We start from the raw sequence: 23,959 nt of genomic DNA, 5'->3' as shown, positions 1-23,959 counted from the left end.
GGAGATGGGCCGCACAGAAAAGCTGCTGCGGAACTCCGGACCGGACTGGGGGAGAAGTGTGTTCTTGAAATCAGTGTTTGCTCTTTAGTCGCGCTAGAATCCCACAGAACTAAAGGCAGGTTTGGGGCTAAGAGAGAAATAGGACGTGCAGGGTTTGTAAGTAGGGAAGAGAGCGGAGGTGGAGGTTCTGGAGGGGAGACGGTTTTAGGGCAAGGAGAAAGGCCCGCAGGGAAGTGCTGCTGCAGAGCTCCAGACCAGCAGAGAGCTCCGGGGAAGGAGAGTGCTGCGCTGACCGACCACACTAGAGTCCCATAGAACAAAGGGATGGTGCTGTGGCGGGAAGAAAGATAGAGCGCGCAGGCCGATAGGGAAGCCAGCGGAAGCGATAGCTTGGAATAGAGAAAGCTTTTGGGGCAAGGAGAAGAGCACAGGCAGGAAAGCCACTGCAAAGCTCCAGACTAGGGGAGAGGCCCTGGGCAGGAAAGGGCCACTGGGCCCGGCACTTTGACCGACTGTGCCAGAGTCCTGCAGAACAAAAGGACCATCTTGAGACAGGGAGAGAGGTAGGGTGCGCAGGCATATAGACAGGGAAGAGAGAAGAAGCTGTAGCCTGGGAATAGAGACAGGACTGGAGGCAGGGCGGGGATTGCTGGCAGGCACAGGCTGCACCAAGAGTGGGAAGGAGTAGCTGGACAAGCCTGAGGAGGGCTGAGGCTGCCTCAGGAGGGAACAACTAAAGGCAGCTCACAGCAGAGCGGCGGTAGGCCCACGAAAAAAAGACTAGCAACCCCAGAATCAAGCAAAACCCTCCCACAGCCAGCCAACCAACCAGAAAAGATTTGAAACTCATGGAATTCTGAATAGGAGCAGACTCAGGAAGGAAGCAAGGAAAAACCAAAAAACAAACAAACCAAAAATACCCAGAGACTGTGCATGAAAGTTGAATTGAGTTAAAATCCTCATTCTTTTATCTCTCACTCTCTCTCTAACTACCCCTACCATCAGTCCCTTCTTATTCTCGCTCCTTTTCTCCCCTCCCCTTCCCTCCCTTCTCTCCCCTTAGCATTCTCCCCTGCATCCTATTCTCAGTTAATTTTATAATTTTAAGTTCTCTCCCTTTCTCATCCTCTCCTTTCTCTGCACTACGCACCTTCAACTTTATTAAATTTCTTTCTTTATTTTGCCCCCCTTCAGTCTACATTCATTTTTCTTTCATCTCTTGTCCTTATTTTCCTTCTCTCCCTATACATAATCTCTCTCCCTATTACACTTTATATTCTAATCTCTTAATATTCAAATTATAATTCTAATCTATCCCCCTCTCTCTTTACTCTCCCATTCTTACCCCTTCTCTTTTTCTACCCCATCCCCCCACTTCTTTCCCTATCTCTTGTATTTCTCTCCTTCATCCTATCTTTTGCCAACTCTTCAATTTCAATCCTCCCCTCCCTAATATCTCCTCTTCCTCCTGATTTCCTTCCCTCCTCTGAGCTCTTTTCCTCCCAAATCCTCTTGCTTTCCTATTTCCTATTCCTCTCTCTCTATATTCACCTTTTCTCTCTATCTTGCAACTTTATATTATGTTTTAATCTCCTAATCTTTTTTATAACATATAATTTAAAAAAGAATTTTAATCCAGTCCCCTCTCTTCTACCTCCCCTTCTTCTTTTGTTCTCTCTCCTACCCTTCTCTTCTCTACTTTCTCTCTCTCTTTCCTCTCTCCCTTCCTGTCTTGCTATTTTCTACTCTGTATTTTTATCCTAAAAAATTCTCTCTCAATCTATTTCCTACCGTCTAACCTCCCCAGCCCTCTCTTTCAATTTCTGGCTGTCTGTCTACCTGGATGTCTCTTGTGTCTACCCTACCTCCCACGCTAATCATATAGTATATACCGATTATATAATCCTAATACTATACACTTCCACTTTCTCTCTCCACACTGTAACCCTCCCCTCCTTTTCAAACAGACAGTGCAAGTGTTAATTGCTCTCTTACATAACCTTGATCCCAATTGCTAACATTAATACTCTATCAACTTCCAGCTCAAAAATTACCCTTCCTTCATTTAAAACAACTCCTTTCTGTTTCTCCTACGAAATAAGAGTCCCAGTATCTCCACAAGTATATTAACACGGGCTCATTTGCAGCCTATAGTGGGATTGTATTTGGGGGAGACATTGGAGGGTGTGGGTTTCTTGCCTGGGTTGTGTAATTATGTTTTAGCAGCACCTTCACAAAAGATCTCAAGACAAGGTGGGCAGAGTGACTCTCAATCAACTAACCAGAGAAAAAGATCCACCAAAAAGTAGCTGAAATACAACCAGACAGATTAAAGAAATATCATCAAGGACAACACAGACGGAGATCCAGGAGGGCGGAGGAGTAAGTGGAAGCTACACTAACCCCCTCCCAGGTCCAGCCAGTGCTGACTCATCCCCAGTACAGCAGACAGACCATCCCCCTCCAAGTGGTGTCATACTAAGGGGAAATAAAAGCCCTGCCTACAGGAATTAAGTTGCCACACCCACGGTCCTTAAGCCTGATGGCTGATCACAGATTGAGTATAGTAACAACTAAAGAAGAGAGACAAAGGCAGTAGATCCCTGGAAGTCTCCAACAGGCTGCCTAGGGCCAGTCTGGTACATGATCTGACGCTACCAGAGGCAGATCCAGGAAGAACTGATCATTCTAAGAAGCACCAACAAACAAAAGGAATCACAAAAATGGGGAGACAGAGAAACAACCCCCCATCAAAAGGAAAGGTAGAATCCCCAGAAAGAGTGCTAAATGAAATAGAGGGGAGCAAAATATCAGATACAGAATTTAAAACATGGGTTATGGAGAAGCTAAATGAGCTCAGCGGAAACTACAAAGAACTCCAGAAAAACTACAGTGAACTCCAGAAGGACTATAAGGAACTTACTGAGAATTATACCAGCATCAAAAAGGACATGGAAGCTATCAATAAGAGCCAGGAGGAAATGAAGAATACAATCTCTGAATTGAAGAACACAGTAGAAGGAATTAAAAGCAGGCTAGAGGAAGCAGAAGATCGGATCAGCGAGCTGGAGGGCAACGTACACAAAAACTCCCAGACAATGCAACAAAATGAAAAAAGACTGAACAAGACTGAAGAGCTTCTAAGACAGCTGCAGGACAACATGAAACGTAACAATATCCGTATCATTGGAATTCCAGAAGGAGAAGAAGAGCAAGGGATAGAAAACCTCTTTGAAAAACTAATGACAGAAAACTTCCCTCACATGAGGAGAGAAAGAGTCACGCATGTCCAGGAAGCACAGAGGGTCCCAATGAAGATGAACCCCAACAGGCCCACCTCAAGACACATCATAATTAAAATGGCAACATCCAAAGACAAAGAGAGAATCCTAAAAGCAGCAAGAGGGAAACAACTAATAACATACAAGGGAGCTCCAATAAGGCTCTCCTCAGATTTCTCAGCAGAAACACTACAAGCCAGAAGGGAATGGCAAAAAGTATTCCAAGCAATGAAAAACAAAGGCCTACAACCAAGAATACTCTACCCAGCAAGGCTCTCATTCAAAATGGAAGGCGAAATAAGGAGTTTCTCAGACAAAGGAAGACTAAAAGAATACATCTCCACCAAACCAGCAATGCAAGAGATGCTAAAGGGTCTGCTCTAAGAAGATAAAGAAACAGAGAGAAACAGAGAAGAACATGAGTACAAAGGGGGAAAATGACAATGAATAAGTACTTATCAGTAATAACCTTAAACGTAAATGGATTAAACGCTCCAATTAAAAGACAGAGGGTAGCTGAATGGATTAGAAAGAATGACCCACATATATGCTGTCTACAAGAGACCCACCTTAGAACAAAAGATCTACACAGACTGAAAGTAAAGGGATGGAAAAATGTATTCCAAGCAAATGGACATGAAAAAAAAGCCGGGGTAGCAATACTTATATCAGACAAAACAGATTTCACAGCAAAGTCCATAAAAAGTGACAAAGAAGGGCATTTCATAATACTTAAGGGAAAAATCCATCAAGAAGATATAACCCTTATAAATATATATGCACCCAACTTAGGAGCACACAAATATGTAAGGAAAATTTTGAAAGACTCCAAGAAAGATATAGACAGCAACACACTCATCGTAGGGGACTTTAACACCCCATTTTCAACAATGGACAGATCTTCAAAGCAAAGAAACACCAAAGATATTGAGGCACTGAACAACCCTTTAGATCAAATGGACTTAGTCAATATATATAGAAGTTTACACCCCAAAGAAGCAAAATATACATATTTCTCAAGTACACATGGAACATTTTCAAAGATAGACCACATGGTAGGACACAAAACAAGCCTCAATAAATTCAAGAAAATTGAAATTATATCAAGCATCTTCTCAGATCACTATGCCTTAAAATTGGAAATCAACCTCAAGGAAAAAACTCAAAAACATTCAAACTCATGGAGAATGAATAACATGCTATTAAATAATGAATGGGTTAACAATGACATCACGGAAGAAATCAAAAAGTTCCTGGAAACCAATGATAATGAACACACAACAACCCAAAACCTATGGGATACAGCGAAAGCAGTCCTGAGAGGAAAGTTCATAGCAATACAAGCCTACCTAAAAAAGCTAGAAGAATCTCTAATAAAAAATTTAACCCTACAGCTACAAGAACTAGAGGAAGAACAAGCAAAACCCAGATCAAGTAGAAGGAAGGAAATCATCAAGATCAGAGCAGAATTAAATGACATAGAGTCTAAAGTAACAATTCAAAAGATCAACAAAAGTAGGAGCTGGTTCTTTGAAAAGATAAACAAAATTGACAAGCCTTTAGCCAGGCTCATCAAGAAAAAAATAGAGAGAACCCAAATAAATAAAATCAGAAACGAAAGAGGAGAAATCACAACTGATACCACAGAAATACAAAGAATTATAAGAAATTATTACGAACAACTGTATGGCAAGAAATTTGACAACCTAGAGGAAATGGACAGATTCCTGGAAACCTATAGTCTGTCCAAACTGAATCAAGAAGAAGCAGAAAGTCTGAATAAACCAATAACAGCTAGCGAAATTGAAGCAGTAATCAAAAAACTCCCAGCACACAAAAGCCCAGGACCAAATGGCTTCACAAGTGAATTCTACAAAAACATTTAGGAAAGAACTAACTCCTATCCTCCTCAGACTATTCCAAAAGATACAAGAAGAGGGAAGACTCCCAAACTCGTTCTATGAAGCCAGTATAACCCTAATTCCAAAACCAGGTCAAGACACAACAAAGAAAGAAAACTACAGACCAATATCGCTGATGAACATAGATGCTAAAATCCTCAACAAAATATTGGCAAACAGGATCCAGCAACACATTAGAAAGATCATACACCACGATCAAGTGGGATTCATCCCAGGGATGCAAGGATGGTTTAATTTTCGCAAATCAATAAACGTGATACACCACATAAACAAAATGAAAGACAAAAACCACATGATCATATCAATAGATGCGGAAAAAGCATTTAATAAAGTACAACACCCATTTATGATAAAAACTCTCAGCAAAATGGGAATAGAGGGAGCACACCTCAACATAATAAAGGCCATATATGAGAAACCTGAAGCCAACATCATACTCAATGGGCAAAAACTGAGAGCATTCCCCCTGAGATAAGGAACAAGACAAGGATGTCCGCTCTCTCCACTCCTATTCAACATAGTCTTGGAAGTTCTAGCCACAGCAATCAGACAAGAAAGAGAAATAAAAGGCATCCAAATTGGAAAAGAGGAAGTAAAACTGTCATTATTTGCAGATGACATGATAGTGGACATAGAAAATCCTTTAGACTCCACAAAAAAACTACTCAATCTAATAAGTGAATTCGGCAAAATAGCAGGATACAAAGTCAATATTAAGAAATCGAAGGCATTTTTATACACCAACAATAAGAACTCAGAGATAGAAACTGAATGAAAAATCCCATTTACCATAGCAACAAGAAAAATAAAATACCTAGGAATAAACTTAACCAAAGAGGTAAAAGACCTGTACACAGAAAACTACATAACACTGAAGAAAGAAATTAAAGAAGATACAAATAAATGGAAGCGTATACCATGCTCATGGATGGGAAGAATCAACATCATTAAAATGTCCATACTACCCAAAGCAATTTATAGATTCAATGCAATCCCTATTAAAATACCAGCAACATATTTCACAGACCTAGAACAAATACTTCAAAAATTTATATGGAACCAAAAAAGAGCCCGAATAGCCACAGCAATTTTGAGGCAGAACACAGTAGGAGGAATCACAATACCCGATATCAAACTATACTACAAGGCCACGGTAATCAAAACAGTCTGGTACTGGCATAAAAACAGACATATAGATCAATGGAACAGAATAGAGAGCCCAGAAATAAGCCCAGGTTCATATGGTCAACTAATATTTGACAAAGGGGGAAAGAACATCAAATGGAGTGAAAAGAGCCTCTTCAACAAATGGTGTTGGGAGAACTGGACAGGGACATGCAAAAAAATGAAACTAGACCACCAGCTCACACCATACACCAGAATAAACTCAAAATGGATCAAAGACTTAAATGTAAACCGTGATACCATAAAAGTCCTAGAGGAAAACTTAGGCAGGAAAATTTCAGATATCCCACGTAGCAAAATTTTCACTGATATATCTCCTAAGGCAAGGGAAATAAAGGAAAGAATAAACAAATGGGACTACATCAAACTAAAAAGTTTCTGCTCAGCTAAAGAAAACATCAGCAAGATGCAAAGGAAACCAACCATATGGGAAAATATATTCGCCAATGACATCTCAGACAAGGGATTGATCTCCAAAATATATAAAGAACTCATATGACTCAACACCAAGAAGACAGACAACCCAATTAAAAAATGGGCAAAGAACCTGAACAAACACTTCTCCAAAGAAGACATACAGAGGGCCCATAGACATATGAAAGTATGCTCAACATCACTAGCCATCAGAGAGATGCAAATTAAAACCACAATGAGATACCACCTCACACCAGTCAAAATGGCAATCATCAACAAATCAACAAACAACTTGTGCTGGAGAGGATGCGGAGAAACGGGAACCCTGGTGCATTGCTGGTGGGAATGCAGATTGGTGCAGCCACTGTGGAAAACAGTTTGGAATTTCCTTAAAAAACTAAAATTGGAACTGCCTTTTGAACCAGCAATTGCATTGCTAGGATTATATCCGAAAAATCCCGAAACACCAATTCAAAAGAACCTATGCACTCCAATGTTCATAGCAGCACTATTTACAATAGCCAAGTGCTGGAAACAACCTAAATGCCCATCTGTAGATGAGTGGATCAAAAAACTGTGGTACATTTACACAATGGAATTCTATGTAGCAGAAAGAAAGAAGGAACTTCTACCATTTGCAACAACATGGATGGAACTAGAGAAAATTATGCTTAGTGAAATAAGCTAGGCAACAAAAGAAAAATACCTTATGCTGTCACCTATTACAGGAAACTAATGAACAACACAAATGAGCAAAATTGAACCAGAGGTATGTAAACAAGAAGTAAACTAACAGTAACAAGGGGGTGGGGGGGAGGAAAAGAAAGGTGTAAGGGGATGGGTCAAGTTAAAAAATATATATATATATGAATGACCCACAGACAGGTGCAACTGAGTGGGGACTAAATGTGGGGGAGGGGAGGGACAGGGTGCATGGAAACAAGAGGGCTAAAAAAGTGAGACAACTGTAATGGAAAAACAAACAAAAATTTTTTAGTGGGGGAAAAATGAAAATATGAAGAATGGAAATGCCAGTTCAGTGAATATTAGGACAAAGATTTTCCTTCACGTTGTATATTTTTATCCCTATTTGATCCCTCCAGAGTTTGGCATTCTAAACAAGTAAATAATGACATAAGTTCCTTTGCATAGAACTAATAAGACCAGTTGTCAACAGAGGTTCTTTTTTTTTTGACCAAGTCTTTGACTGGAATATCAAGCCTAAAGGAAACATACTCGGGCTCAGATTGTTACCAGAAAGCCCTGAGGAACTGAGAATGACTTTCAAAGGTAATAAAAGCCCGTGAGATAAAAGGCCTGGTACCATGGTTGGTTGTGCGGTCCACAGCAATCTTTCCAGGGAAGGAACGAAGGTTGTTTTCCTGAAAGATGGCTAGAAGGGACCTTAAGGCACAAGGAAAGAGCAGAAAGACTTGGAAAAAACAGGTGTGTACAGGCAAGGATGAATGCCAGATATGTGACACAGCTTCTGTGCCCTGAAGAACAGACTGAAGGTCACCCCAAATATGCCTTGGGTAAGTTCCAGCAAAGCAGAACTAAAGATCATAAGTGATCATTTGCTGCTCTTGTTATGTTTATGCAAATGAACAGGATAAATTAAAAATGGACTTAATGTAGTCCCTTTAAAGACAAGGAGGGTAACCTTAGGGAGAAAAATTATTATTCAAGGAAAACCACAATGATCAGTAGTAGAGTATAAAACAGGGCAACTAACCGTCTTAAAAGTTTCTTCTCCAGATTTAGAGACTTGTTTGCAGGTTATGTTACATAAATTAACACGTGTTTTTTGTTTTCAAAGGACATAAGCCTATGATCGCATTACCTGAGTGATTATCTGTACGCATAAACCTCACTTAATCCTCTCTGCAGTGCTGCCTCCTGAGACTCAACGGTTTGGCTGAACTAAATGGCTGGGTTGGGGAAGAATGGGGTGGTCTGTGGGCTTCACTTTAAAACGGGTTTCTCTTTTCTATCCTAATGGCTTGGACAGAAAAGGCCCAGAGGTCTGAGAGGGGGAAAAACCTAAACTATTTACCTCAGCCCAAACTAAGTATAATGGGCAAAAGGGTTTTGGACAAGCGAGATGTGCCTAGCACACCTTCTTACAAAGTAGCCCCCCTTTTTTTTTTTTTTTCCCTAATATGGAACATTGAAAAATTAATCCCTGCCTTTTGTCATCTAGTAGTTATGGATTGAATGATGTCTTTTAACCCTTTTCGCCAAATCTGTTGCCCTCAGAACACAACAAGGACACCAGCCTGTTGAACCAAGCACGCCGTTGACCGGAGACAGTCAACTGACCTGGAGTCTGCACGATCCTTCCCCATGTGGGAAGGCCACCCTCCCCTCCACACCCCCACTCTTATTAGGGTTTTCTGGACCCAAGGGTAGGTAGGACGACAACCATGTCCAGCTTGAAGCAGCTAGAGGAGCTTGAGACCTTCGCCCATTGTCCTTTACAAGATTACAAAGGGTCCTAATATTTGAGAGGGGGGGGATAGTTAATTTTTATGAACCAGGGGTATGGACTTGGGGGGGGTTGCTGGGGGAGGGGGGTGCTGGGTGGAGGGGAACAAGGGGCAGAAAATTGGAACTGTTGTAACAATATAATCAATAAAAAACATTAAAAAATAAAGTTTCTTCTCCAGATTTAGAGACTTGTTTGCGGGTTATGTTACATAAATTAACACGTGTTTTCTGTTTTCAAAGGACATAAGCCTATGATCGCATTACCTGAGTGATTATCTGTACGCATAAGCCTCACTTAATCCTCTCTGCAGTGCTGCCTCCTGAGACTCAACGGTTTGGCTGAACTAAATGGCTGGGTTGGGGAAGAATGGGGTGGTCTGTGGGCTTCACTTTAAAATGGGTTTCTCTTTTCTATCCTAATGGCTTGGACAGAAAAGGCCCAGAGGTCTGAGAGGGGGAAAAACCTAAACTATTTCCCTCAGCCCAAACTAAGTATAATGGGCAAAAGGGTTTTGGACAGGCGAGATGTGCCTAGCACACCTTCTTACAAAGTAGCCCCCCCCCTTTTTTTTTTCCCTAATATGGAACATTGAAAAATTAATCCCTGCCTTTTGTCATCTAGTAGTTATGGATTCAATGATGTCTTTTAACCCTTTTCGCCAAATCTGTTGCCCCCAGAATACAACAAGGATGCCAGCCTGTTAAACCAAGCACGCCGTTGTCTGGGGACAGCCAACTGACCTGGAGTCTGCACGATCCTTCTCCACGTGGGAAGGCAACCCTCCCCTCCACACCCCCACTCTTATTAGGGTTTTCTGGACCCAAGGGTAGGTAGGACGACGACCATGTCCAGCTTGAAGCAGTTAGAGGAGCTTGAGACCTTCGCCCATTGTCCTTTACAAGATTACAAAGGGTCGTAATATTTGAGAGGGGGGTGGATAGTTAATTTTTACGAACCAGGGGTATGGACTTGGGGGGTATTGCTGGAGGAGGGGGGTGCTGGGTGGAGGGGAGCAAGGGGGAGAAAATTGGAACTGTTGTAACAATATAATCAATAAAAAACATTAAAAAAAAAAAACAACCTTGTCAGCCTGTAGGCCAGCTGCTGTTCTCTCCTTTGAGACAGCCCGGCAGGTTCCTCTTAATAAATCTTGCATCTCAGCTTCCTTGGTTTCAGTTTTTACTATTTCTAACATATATTATTTTAAAAAATTAGGAAATTAAAACATGATGTAAAATAGGAAGATAGAGAGAAAGAGAGAGGAATAAGAGATGGGAAAGCAAGAGGATGGGGCAGGGAAAGAACATGGGGAGGGAAGGAAATCAAGAGAAATAGGAGATATCAGGGAGGGAAAGATTGATATTGAAGAGTTGACAAAAGATAGGATGAAGAAGAGAAATACAAGAGGAAGAGAATGAAGTGATGGGATGGGGTGGAAATAGAGAAGCGTTAAGTAGGGGAGGGTGAAGGGGGAGGGGAATGCGTTAGAATTAAAATTTAAATATTAAAAGATTAGAATATAAAGTGGAATAGGTATAGAGAAAGAAAGAGAGAGAATATTTATAGGGAGAGAAGGAAAATAAGGGCAAGGGAGGAAAGAAAAACGAATGTAGACTGAAGGGGGACAAAATAAAGAAAGGAATTTAATGAAATTGAAAGTGCTTAGCGCAGAGAAAGGAGAGAGAGAGAAAGGAAACGGAGGGAGGATGAGGATAAGGGGGAGGGAAGGGGATTAGAAGAAGGGAATAGGAAGGAAAGGAAGAGAACTTAAAATTAGAAAATTAACAAAGAATAGGGTGAAGGGGAGACATGCTAAGGGGAGAGAAGGGAGGGAAGGGGAGGGGAGAAAAGGAGAGAGAATAAGAAAGGATGGGAGGGGCAGTTAGAGAGAGAGTGAGAAATAAGAGAATGAGAGGATTTTAACTCAATTCTACTTTTAGGCTCAGTCTCTGGGTAGTTTTGGTTTGTTTGTTTTTTGTTTTTCCTTCTTTCCTTCCTGAGTCCACTCCTATTCAGAATTCCATGAGTTTCAAATCCTTTCTGGTTGGTTGGCTGGCTGTGGGAAGGTCCTGCTTGATTCTGGGATTGCTAGTCTTTTATTCGTGGGCCTACCACTGCTCTGCTGTGAGCTGCGTTTAGTTGTCCCCTCCTGAGGCAGCCTCAGCCCTCCTCAGGCTTGTCCAGCTACTCCTTCCCACTCTTGGTGCAGCCTGTGCCTGCCTGCAATCCCCGCCCTGCCTCCGGTCCTGTCTCTATTCCCAGGCTACAGCTTCTGCTCTCTTCCCTGTCTATATGCCTGTGCACCCTACCTCTCTCCCTGTCTCAAGATGGTCCTTTTGTTCTGCAGGACTCTGGCACAGTAGGTCAAAGCGCTGGGCCCAGTGGCACTCTCCTGCCCAGGACCTCTCCCCTAGTCTGGAGCTCTGCAGCGGCTTTCCCACGTGGGCTCTTCCCCTTGCTCCAAAACTGTCTCTATTCCGAGCTACAGCTTCCACTGACTTCCCTGTTTATAGGCCTGCGCGCTCTCTCTCTCTCCCCGTCCCAGCACCATCCCTTTGTTCTGCAGGATTCTAGTGTGGTCGGTCAGCGTAGCGCTCTCCTACCCAGGAGCTCTCCACCAGTCTGGAGCTCCACAGCTGCCTTTCCCTGCGGGCCCTTCTCCCCTCCCTGAAACCGTCTCCACTCCAAAACCTCCGCCTCTGCTCTCTTCCCTACTTACATGGCCTGCGTGCCGTGCCCTATTTCTCTCCTAGCCCCAAACCCACCTTTTGTTCTGCAGGATTCTAGTGTGGTCGGTCAGCACAGCGCTCTCCTACCGAGGAGCTCTCCACCAGTCTGGAGCTCCACAGCAGCCTTTCCCTGCCGGCCCCCCTCCCCGCCCTAAAACCGTCTCCACTCCAGAACCACCGCCTCTGCTTTGTTCCCTACTTACATATCCTGCGTGCCCTATTTCTCTCCTAGCCCCTACCTGCCTTTTGTTCTCTGGGATTCTAGCTTGATTGCTCAAAGCACTGGGGGCATTCACTGCTCTCTTGCTCAGGAGCTCTCCCCTGGTCTGGAGTTCCACAGCAGCTTTTCTGTGCGGCCCGTCTCCTTGCCCCAAAACTGTCCCTTTGTTCTGTAGGGCCCTAGTGCAAGTGCTGCGTGTGCCCGGAATGCCGAGCTTTCGGTCAGAGTTTGCAGATGAGGAGGTTTCCCTCTAGACTCAGGTCACACAGTTTCTCCCAGTCCTGGTTGTTCACTGTTTTGTCACTCCCCTGGCTTTTTCAGCCGAATCCTCTCTTCACTTGTCGGTGTGCCCCTAGCAGTGGGAGCCTCCAATCAACTTTCGGCTAATGAGCCCTCGGGTGTGGTACCGCAGACACAGCGGGTCCCGGAATGAGTCAGCTTGCAGTGTGTTGTAAACCCCTCCACCCCCCTCCACGCTGCTCCCACGCTCTCCTCCCTGTTCACGCTATCGGAGATCCACACTCACTCGGTCACTCCTCTCTGCATTCGTTCCTGGAATCTCTCCTTAACAGGAGCGAGCTGAGAACACTGCTCCTACTCCGTCGCCATCTTCCCCCTCCCAAGAAGTGTATTTTTGTTGGTTTGTTCATTTGTTTTCACTGACCCAGGAGGAATGGCTAATGGCACAGCAAGATTCTTAAGGGGAGCTTGCACACCCACTTGCCTCAGGCTCTGGCTGGCCATGAGGTAGACAGGAAATCTTTAGGGCTGCAGGAGAAATCATTTGGACAGATCACTTCCCTCCTGGTGAAATCAGACAAGAGGGGAAGCAGTAGTCTCACCCGAAAAAAGTGCTCAGCCCTACCCCATGGCACTTAAGCCTGACTGTGGATTTTAGAGTGACTAGAATAAAAAGCAAAAGAGAGAGACACAGGCAAAAGAGCACTGATAGTTGTGATCAAGATGCCTAGATCCAGACTTGGACACAAGCTGAAGTCAACAGGGCAGTTCCAGAAAGAGAGGAAAGTGGAAAAATATAGAAACTACAGAAACAAATTCCACTGTGACTTTCTCATACATATCCTTTTAATAGTCATTGCTTGTCCTCCCAGTCTGTGCATTATAAGTAGTCTTTATATTATAGTTTATATTAAATCTCATATTTTGCTCCTCCCTTTTCTCAGTCAATTTTACCATTCGATTTCCTCCTCTTATTTTTGTTTTAAATTCTATCCTTTCTCTTACTATCACTGTTTCCAATCTGCACTAATTTTTCTCACCTCTCCAGCCTCTTCTTTTTCCCCAAAATAAAACACACTTACTCTCTCCTCACCTTGATCAATCTGTGACATTCCTGCAACTTTATTCATAGGTCTTCACTAGTCTTGTATTTCAAATCTCAAATTTTATCATTTCCTTCTCCTAATCCATCTGTACCTTCCTCCATGCCTTTCTTCTTTCACTTCACATTTGAATTTTCCCCTGTCTTAGTTTGGTTTTTATTCCTCACTCTAATTATTCCTTCTCCCTCTATTATCTCAAAATCATCTACCTTTACTCCAGACATCTCTTAAGCTTTTCTTTCTTTTTACCTCTTACTCCCATTCCCCCTACATTAATCTTAGCTCATAGGTTACTGTGAGTGCTGTAGTGAAATTTTTCTCTAATTTGGGATCTACTTCTTTTCTCTTCTTATTCATCTTTCTTATTATTATTACTTTTGTATGTATGTGTTGGTTCTCTCACACACTATATTAATATTTACATATTTATATATATTTACAACTTCTGTTTAAACCTAATACTACACATTTCCCCTGTTAATTCATTCCACCTTCTTCCCTCCCTCTTTAATATATGATATAAATTTTACTTTCACTCACTACCTTGTCCCTACTTGCTACTATTATTGCTCTTCCCCTACCCCTCTCAAAACTCATTTTTCTTTCAGTTAGTCAACTCATTGGTTTTTCCTTCCTTATAATAGTTTCAATCTCACTACATGCTTATTAACACAGGCTCATTAGCAGCTGATATGGTAATTGAGGGTGGGGATATATTTGTGGGTGTAGGATTCTTGTCTGTGCAGGTGGCTTTGTTTTAGCAGAAGCTCAAAAACTGTTTAAAGAATGAAGTGGGTTGAGTGTCTCTCAGTCAGTTAGCTAGAAGGAAGGACCCACCAAAGAGCAACACAACAAAAGCAAAACCAAAATTCTACCAGACAGCCCAAATAAATGGCATGAAGGAGCATCAAGTTCAGGTGATCAAGGAATGTGCACAACTGAATCCCAGAGAACTCCTACCACAGAAAGTCACAACATAAAACCAGGAAGTTAAAGCAGAAACAAACAAGGAGAGCCACATAAAACGGGGAGACAAGGAAACAACACCTCATTGAGGTAAAGGAGGAATTCCTAGAAGGAGGGACAGATGAAATAGAAGCAAGCAAACTATCAGACATGGAATTCAAAACAATGATAAGGGGCTTAATGAACTCAACAAATCAGAGAAAACTACAATGAACTCTGGGGAAACTACAGAGAATTCCAGGGAAGCTACGAGGAACTGACTGAGAACTACATCAGCGTTAACAAGAACATAGAAACTATCAATAAGAGCCAGGGAGAAATGAAGAATATAATTTCTGAATTGGAAAACACAGTTGAAGGAATCAAAAGCAGGCTAAATGAAGCAGAAGATCGGATCAGTGAGTTAAAGGACAATGTAGAAAAAAATTCCCAGACAGTGTAACAAAATGAAAAAAGACTTAAAAAAATGAAGACGGTTTAAGAGAGATGCAGGACAACATGAACGTAATAATATTCATATTATAAGAATACCAGAGGGAGAAGAAGAGGAGAAAGGGATAAAAACCTAATTGAAAAAATAATGACAGAAAATGTCATGAACATGAGGAGAGAAATAGACTCACAAATACAGGAAGCAGAGGGTCTCAATGAAAATGAACCCAAGGAGGTCCACTCCAAAGCACATCATAATTAAAATGGCAACATTCGAAGAAAAAAGAGAATTCTTACGACAGGAAGAGAAAAAAAGCAACTAACATACAAGGGTGCTCTGATAAGGTTACCAACTGATTTCGCAACAGAAACATTACATACCAGAAGAGAATGGCAAAAAAATTTAAAGCAATGAAAAACAAATGCCTACAAAAAAAGACTGTTCTACTCAGCAAGACTCTTTCAAAATGGAAGGTGTAATAAGGAGTTTCCCAGATGATGTTGGAAATCAAGGTTCCTAAACTGAGGCATGTTCTCATGCCTCTCAGTCCAGGTGCTCTATGACCCAAGCTGGTGAGCTGGACTCGCTGGCACTGGCAGTCTTTGACTGATCAGGCTAAGGGTTTTAACACATTCTGTGACTTAAAAGGAATCTTGCAGAGTACTCCATCCTCCCTGATGTTGCCAAGGAAACCAAACAAAGCCAAGAGCAGGTGGTGTTTAACCCTGTGTGCTTTCTGTTAAAGTTTGAGGAACAGTGTGGCCGTTCCCATAATCTTAAAAGAATAGATGATCGAATTCCTATTTTTTGCTTTTGATAGAAATCATTCTTCATAGTTTATATATTAACCTCCCATTGTTTTAATCCCAAGTAAGTAATTGTATATTGTAATCATTATTGGAATGTACCTGTGAGCTCATTCTTTACCCTCCCTATTGATTTCTATACTTGCAAAACTCAATAAAAGGAGAGGTCTCTGCACAGCTCTTCGCTGACCTGCCAGAGCGTGCAGCAGCCCTCCATCCGATCCATTCTCCTTGCTGGAATTACTTCCGTGCCCTCGCCACATTTAATACAACACCAGAGAAAGGAAGATTAAAAGAATACATCTCCACCAAACCAGCATTGCAAGAGATGCTAAAGGGAATGCTTTAAGAGAAGGGGGAAAAAAGGAGAGGAAGAGGAACAAGATACAAAGGGAAAAAGTCACTATGATAAGTTCCTATCAAGAATAACCTTAAATGGATGAAGTGCTGCAATAAAAAGTCATAGGATAGTAAAATGGATATGAAAACATGGCCCACATAAATGCTGTCTACAAGAGACCCACTTCAGAACAAATGATTTACACAGAATGAAACTGAAGGGATGGAAAAATATTTCAAGCAAATGGATATGAAAAAAATGGTGGGGTAGCAATATATATATCAGACAAAATAGATTTTACAACAAACACCATAACAAGAGACAAAGGTGGATATTTCAGAATACTTAAGGGAACAATCTACCAAGAACATATAACCCTGGTAAACATATATGCATCCAATGTAGAAGCACCCAAATATATAAGAAAAATCTTGGAAGCCTTCAAGAAGGATATCAACAGCAACACACTCATAGTAGAGGACTTTAACACCCCATTGTCAAAAATGAACAGATCTTCTGAAAGAAACGCCAAGGATATTGAGCCATTGAACAGCACTCTAGATCAAATGGACTTAGTTGATATATACACAAACTTTCAACCCAAAGAAGCAAAATATACATTCTTTTCAAGTGCACATGGGGCATTTTCAAAGATAGACCACATGGTAGGACACAAAACACGCCTTAACAAATTCAAGAAATTTGAAATTAAGCATCTTCTCTGATTACAGTTGCTTGAAACTGAAAACCAACCTCAAAGAAAAACTCAAAAACATTCAAACTCATGGAGAATGAATAACATGCTATTAAATAAAGACTGGGTTAAAAATGACATCAAGGAAAAAAATCAAGAAGTTTCTGAAAATAAATGATAATGAATGCGCAACAACCCAAAACCTTTGGGACACAGCAAAAGCAGTCCTGAGGGGGAAGGTCATAGCAATACAGGCCTACCTAAAAAGGATAGAAGAATCTCAAATAAAAAATCTAATCCTACAGCTACAAGAACTAGAGGAACAACAAACAAAGCCCATAGTGAGAAAAAGGAAGAAAATCATCAAGATCAGAGCAGAATTAAGTGACATAGAGACTAAACAAACAATTCAAAAGATCAATTAAACCAGAAGCTGATTCTTTGAAAAGAGAAACAAAATCAATAAACCTTTAACCAGGTTCATCAAGAAAAAAAGAGGGAGGACCCAAATTAAAAAAATCAGAAACAAAAGAGAAGAAATCACAACTGATACCACAGAAATACATAATCTTGGAGTTCTACCCACAGCAATCAGAGAAGAAAAAGATATTAAAGTCATCCAAATAAGAAAAAGGGGGATAGAGTACATAGAAAACTTTATAGACTCCATGAAAAAACTATTCCTCCTAAGAGTGAATTTGGCAAAAGAGCAGGGTACAAAGTCAGTATTCAGAAATCGAAGGATTTCTGTAAACCAATGATAAAATATCAGAGATAGAAACTAGAAAAAATAATCCCATTTACTATAGCAAAAAGAAAAATAAAGTACTTAGGAATAATCTAACCAAGCAGGTAAAAGACCTGCACTTGGAAAACAAAGGAACACTGAAAAAAAGAAATTAAGGAAGATACAATTAAATGGAAGCATATATCATGTTCATGGATGGATATAATCAACATCATTAAAATGTCCATACTACCCAAAACAATATATAGATTCAATGCAATTCCTATAAAGTACCAGTGACATATTTCACAGACCTAGAATAAATGTTGCAAAAAGTTATATGGAGCCAAAAAAGACCCCGAATAGCCACAGCATTCTTGAGAAAGAAGAACACAGTAGGAGGAATCACAATACATGGTATTAAAATATACTACAGGCCACTATAATTAAGACAGTCTTGTATTGGGATAAGAACAGACATACAGTCTTCCAGCCAAGATGGAGGCTTAGACGGACATGCTCGGCCTTCCTCTACAACTAGAGAGGAATACAACTATTCAAAACAAAAGATAACTAGAAATTCCAGAAAATAAAACTACATGGAAGCCCAGCGTATGAAGTTATAAACCAGCGGTGCTCTTTGGACAGGTAGGAAGAGCAAAAGTGGGTGGTGCTGTTTGCGGTCACACCAGGGACAACGGCAGGGAGGACAATCCCGGCTGCAGTTAAACCCTGGCGGCTCGCGACCCCAACACTGGGAAAAGCAGCCACCACATCACCTCAAACAGTGAGGCCCAGGGGGCGGGAGGACAGATCCCAGTCTCCTAGCGGAATAACTGTGTGAATCCATCTTGGACCCCCACCCCCACACAAACCGCCACAGCGCTGTGAAATAGGTTGCGGATCGCCAGTGGTCGCTGGGCAGTGACGACAAAGCGCCGGTGAGAAAGGTGGCGGGTTGGCGCCAGTTGCGGGGTTGTGACGAGTACACAGGCACTGCCCCCTATAGTCAGCCCAAGAAAACAAAATAAAGACATCCTGTGACATAAAAAGAATCTTGCTGAGTACTCCATCTTCCCTGATGTAGATAAGGAAATTAAACAAAACTAAGCACAAATGGTGTTTAACCTCGATTGCTTTCTGTTAGTGTTTAAGGAACAGTGCATCCATTCCATCGCCTTAAAAGAATAAGTGATTTGATCTCTGTTTCTCTGTTTTTGAATCTATAGATGATATATAGACTTGTTTATCAGGAAGCATTCTCTTCAGTTAGTCCTTTAAGCTTTCTCTGTTTTAAGTTTCAAGTACATTGTAATCATTCCTGGAATGTGCCTGTGAGCTCATTCCTGGACCCTCCCTGTTGATTAGCATATCTGCAAAATCCAATAAAAGGAAGGTGCTTGCACTGCTCAGTGCTGACCTGCCTGAGCGTGCGGCAGCCCTCCATCTGTCCCACATTCTGTCTGCTGGAATTACTTGCGTGCCCTCAACCACAAAGTACTACAACACCACACCTTTTCACTGAGTTCTTTCCAGATATCTCTGGACAGGGCTGCTATGGTGGGAGCACAATTTCCAGGTCTCTGTACTTCCCTGGCCTTCACTCTTCATCCCCTTAGATCCTGGCTATTAAGTTGGTCCACCAGTGTCCCTTCCCAGTGCAGCCTGAGGTGCTGGGATGGGGTGGGGGCCCAGGTGACTCCTCTTAGAAAGTGGGACTGCAATTTTTGCTGTCTCTCATGCTGTTCTCACACTCATGTCCCTATTTGCCCTATCTGAAAACTACTCTCACCTACTCTCTGCCCTCTGCTTGTCCTCCAATTCCTTCCCGAAATGGGAGCACAGGCAGCTAAATACCTTGCTGCCATCTTCTTCCTCCTCCCAAAATTCTTTATTTCACTTAAAGTAATCATCATTTCTGCCTTGGTCTTCTCTATGGTTGACATAACCCAATGGAGCTCCTTGAGCATCCTAATAACCAGTATTTTGAACTCTGTATCTGATGGATTGCTTATCTACATTTTTAAAAATTCTTATTCTGGAGTATTGTTTTGTTCTTTCATTTGGGTAATATTTCTTTGTCTCCTCGTTTTTCTAATCTCTCTGTGTTTGTTTCTATGCCTGGAGTAGAGCTGATTTGACTCCTTGTCTTAGTAGCATGGCCTATTGTAGAAAAATGTGCCTATAAATTGGATGGGGCTGAGCCTTAGGTAATCACCAGAGTGGGGCAACCCATGTGAACCACATTGATGTAGTCTCAGATATGTTGTTGCTGCTCTTTTGGTCTGTGTGGAAGAGAACTCAGAAAAGGGAAAATGACTACTGCCTGGCCTTTGGAGTTTTTTCCAGGAAACTGTCTGTTGTCATGCATACTGTTGTCAGACTGTTTAGTTTCTCCCTGTATGACACAGGTGCCCTTCCAGCTGTGCCCAGAGGTAGTGAGTCCTAAGACCACTGAGGGCACTTTAAGAGAAAAAGCCTGATAACCCTGCAGTTTGTCCCACTGCTCCATTCCCACTGGTTTTTATAGCCAGAAGTTATGAGGACTTATGTCCCATTCCCACTGATAATATAGCCAGAAATTTATGGGGACTTATTTTCTTGGGCTGGGTGGTCTGATGTAGGGCTACAATCCATTGCTTCTGAGATATCCCTCCTGAATTTTATCAACCACACATAGGTGTGAAACTGCCCATTGCACATCTCTTTCCCTCTACCCATTTGGATAATTCCTTGCTTTCCAGACTTTCAGCCAATTCAGTTTTCTGATGAATCTTGGTGATAGATATATTTTAATTTAGTTATAATTATTGCAAGGAGGGGAGCTGTGTTTACCTACACCTCCATCTTGACTGAAAGATTCCCCATCACTTAATTTTTAATATTTTAGTATCCAGTTCTTTTCCTAATGCACACAATCATACTCCCAATATGCCTTTTCAGATCACACAGCCTATATAACTGAACCATGGCTAAATAAATAGATAAATATCTCTTAAATGAATTATAACAGAGCTTGGTGCAGTTCAGAAGGCTGCTGTTTCCTACCTTTGTTAGATTCATCAGGGAAATGATGGTAGTAAGAGTATGATATGTCATACAGTTGTTGAAGTGATTAAATAAATATATTTTAGAAAAATGCCTGGCAAAGTAAGACCTCAACATATGTTCTTAATATTAGGGAAATACAGTTCATTTTGTTAGGAGGGCAAGAGAAACTATTAATATTGCTGGTGGTTAAACTCGGGGAGTACTGTCCATCCTCCAGGAATATCAATTTTGCACATTTGCACAGCATTTTTCAGTTTTCAAAGTACTTTGTTATCTATTTAGTCTCTTTCTATGTAGTAATCATCATGACTGTCTTGTTAGGTATTTAGGGCTCATTGTGTCCATTTTGCTGATGAGAAACAGACCTAGATTGGTTAAAACAGCTGCTCCTAACAGTATTTCACCTGGAACACATACAACACATTATGCTTTAAGGCACCATATGCCCACCTTTTTGCAGGCATTATTAAGGAGAATAAATAGAGATACGTGTAACTGATGTGGAAAGTTATCTCAAGTATTCTTGATGAAAACTATTAGATTGCAAATTTACTATTTAAACCAATAATCTTTGTGTGCCTATGCATGCATAAAGTTGTGAAAAAGCCACATGGGAAACTGTTAGAAGTTAACTGAGGAACTCTGGGGTAGAAGTCTTTAAAATGTATTCAGATTTATTTTTTTATTGAATTTATTGCAGTGATATTGGTTAATAAAATTATATAGATTACAGGTGTACAATTCTATAACACATCATCTGTACATATATATAAGATTTTATTTATTTATTTTTACAGAGAGGGGAAGGGAAGGAGAAAGAGAGGGAGAGAAACATTCATATGTGGTTGCCTCTCACGTGTCCCCCACTGCAGACCTGGCCCACAACACAGGCCTGTGCCCTGATTGGGAATTGAACCTGCAACCCTTTGGTTTGCAGGCCAGTACTTAAGCCACTGAACCACACCAGCCAGGGCATCATCTGTATATTGTATTATGTGTTCTCCACCCCAAATCAAATCTCATTCATCACCATTTCCCTCCTCTTATCCTACTTAACCTTCTCACACCTTTCCACTCCCAGCAATCACCAGAGTGTGGTGCATTAATTTCTCTCTCTCTCTTTTTTTTACTTAGTCCCTTCACCCTCCAAGTCAGTCCTTTCACTCACAAGAGCTATCAGCCTTCTCTCCCCCTATGAGTCTGTTACTATTTTTGCTTTTAGTTCTTTTTGTTCATTAGAATCTATACATGAATGAAATTCTATGGTACTCGTTTTATTTCACTTAGCAGAATGCTCTCCAGGTCCATCCATGGTATCACAATGGATAATATTTTTTTATGGCTGAGTAGTATTCCACTGTGTAAATATACCACAGCTTGTTTATCCACTCATCTGCCAACAGCCCTTGGGCTTCCTCCAAATCTTGGCTATTGTAAATAATGCTGCAATGAACATAGAGTTGCATTTATTCTTTTGAATTAGTGTGTTTTGGTTTCTTCAGGTAAATTTCCAGATATGGAATTGCTGAATCATAAAGTAGATTTATTTTTAATATGTTGAGGTGCCTTCATATTGACTTCTACCATGGATGCACCAATCTGTACTCCCACCAACAATGTATGAGGGTACCCTTTCTCCACATCTTCACCAGCACTTGTTGTTTGTTGATGATAGCCATTCTGACAGGTGTAGTGATTCCTCATTGTGATTTTAATTTGATTTTTTTAATGATTAGTAATGCTGAGCATCTTTTCTTAAGTTTATTGCCCATCTATATATCTGTCCTTTTTTTTAAATGTATTTTATTGATTATATTGTTACAACAGTTCCAATTTTCTCCCCTTTACTCTCCTCGACCCAGCATCTCCCTCCCCCAGCAATCCTCCCCCAAGTCCATACCCCTGGTTCGTAAAAAATAACTCCCCCCCCTCTTAGATATTAAGACCCTTTGTAATCTTGTAAAGATTTTCAAGCGAAGGTCTCAGGCTCCTCTAGCTGCTTCAAGCTGGACATGATCGTCGTCCTACCTACCCTTGGGTCCAAAAAACCCTAATAATAGTGGGGGTGTGGAGGGGAGGGTGGCCTTCCCACATGGGGAAGGATCGTGCAGACTCCAGGTCAGTTGGCGGTCTCCGGTCAACAGCGTGCTTGGTTTAACAGGCTGGCATCCTTGTTGTGTTCCGGGGGCAACAGATTTGGTGAAAAGGGTTAAAAGACATCATTCAATCCATAACTACTAGATGACAAAAGGCAGGGATTAATTTTTCAATGTTCCATATTAGGAGAAAGAAAAAAAGGGCTTCTTTGAGGTAAAGAAGGAGCTATTTAGGCCCTTTGCCCATTTAAAAAAAAAAAAAAAAGGACTGTCTATTGTATTGCTATTAGTTTTATAAGTTCTTCACAAATTTTGGGTATTAAACCCTTATCAAATATATTGGTAAATATGTTTTCCATTCAGTGTGTCTTTTCATTTTCTTGATTGTTTTTTGTTGTGCAAAAACTTTTTAGTTAGATTTAGCCCCTTCATATTTTCTTTTACTTCCTTTGCTATGAGAAATATCTGAAATTGTAGTGCCTATGTATTCTTTTAGAATGTTTAGGGTTTTGAGTATGACATTAATGTATTTGATCAGTTTTGAGTTTAACACGATTTATTGAATCGACAATCTTTATTGTATGTTTTTGCCTTCTTTGTAAAATATTAATTGACAAATAAAGGTGTGTGTTTATTTCTTGGCTCTCACTTCTGTTTCATTGATCTAATAAAAGTTTTTAATACCAGTGCCATGCTGTTTAAATTACTGTGTCTTTTGTAGTGTAGTTTGATATCAGGTTGTATGATTTCTCCAGCTTTGGCTGTTTGCAGGATCACTGTTACTGTATGGTGTCTTTAGTGATTCCATATAAAATTTTGGAATATTTGTCTGAGTTCTGTGAAATACATTATCAGTATTTTGATAGGAACTGCATGGTTGCTTTGGGTAATATGGACACATTAATGATGTTAATTCTTTGTGTCCATGAACATGGTATGTGCTTGCATTTATTTGTATCATTCATTTTTTTCCTTCAGCATGTTATAATTTTGCGAGCACACTTCTTTTACCTCCTTAGTTAAATTTATTCCCAGGTTCATACATAGGGTTTTTGTTTTTGTTTTACTGAGCACTTATGAATGACACTGTTTTCTTAGTTTCCATTTCCAATGGTTCACTACTAGTGTATAAAAATACAATTAATTTCTGAATATTTTGTATTCTGCTACTTGACTGAATTCATCTATCAGTTTTTAGGGCCCTTAGGATTCTCTACATAATCATATAATCTACAAATAATGACAGGTTTGCCTCCTTTTC

This window comes from Furipterus horrens, unplaced genomic scaffold (assembly GCF_987537825.1).
Source record: "Furipterus horrens unplaced genomic scaffold, mFurHor1.1.pri manual_scaffold_19, whole genome shotgun sequence".
NCBI classification, from domain to species: Eukaryota; Metazoa; Chordata; class Mammalia; order Chiroptera; family Furipteridae; genus Furipterus; species Furipterus horrens.
Note: the sequence above shows the minus strand (reverse complement) of the source record.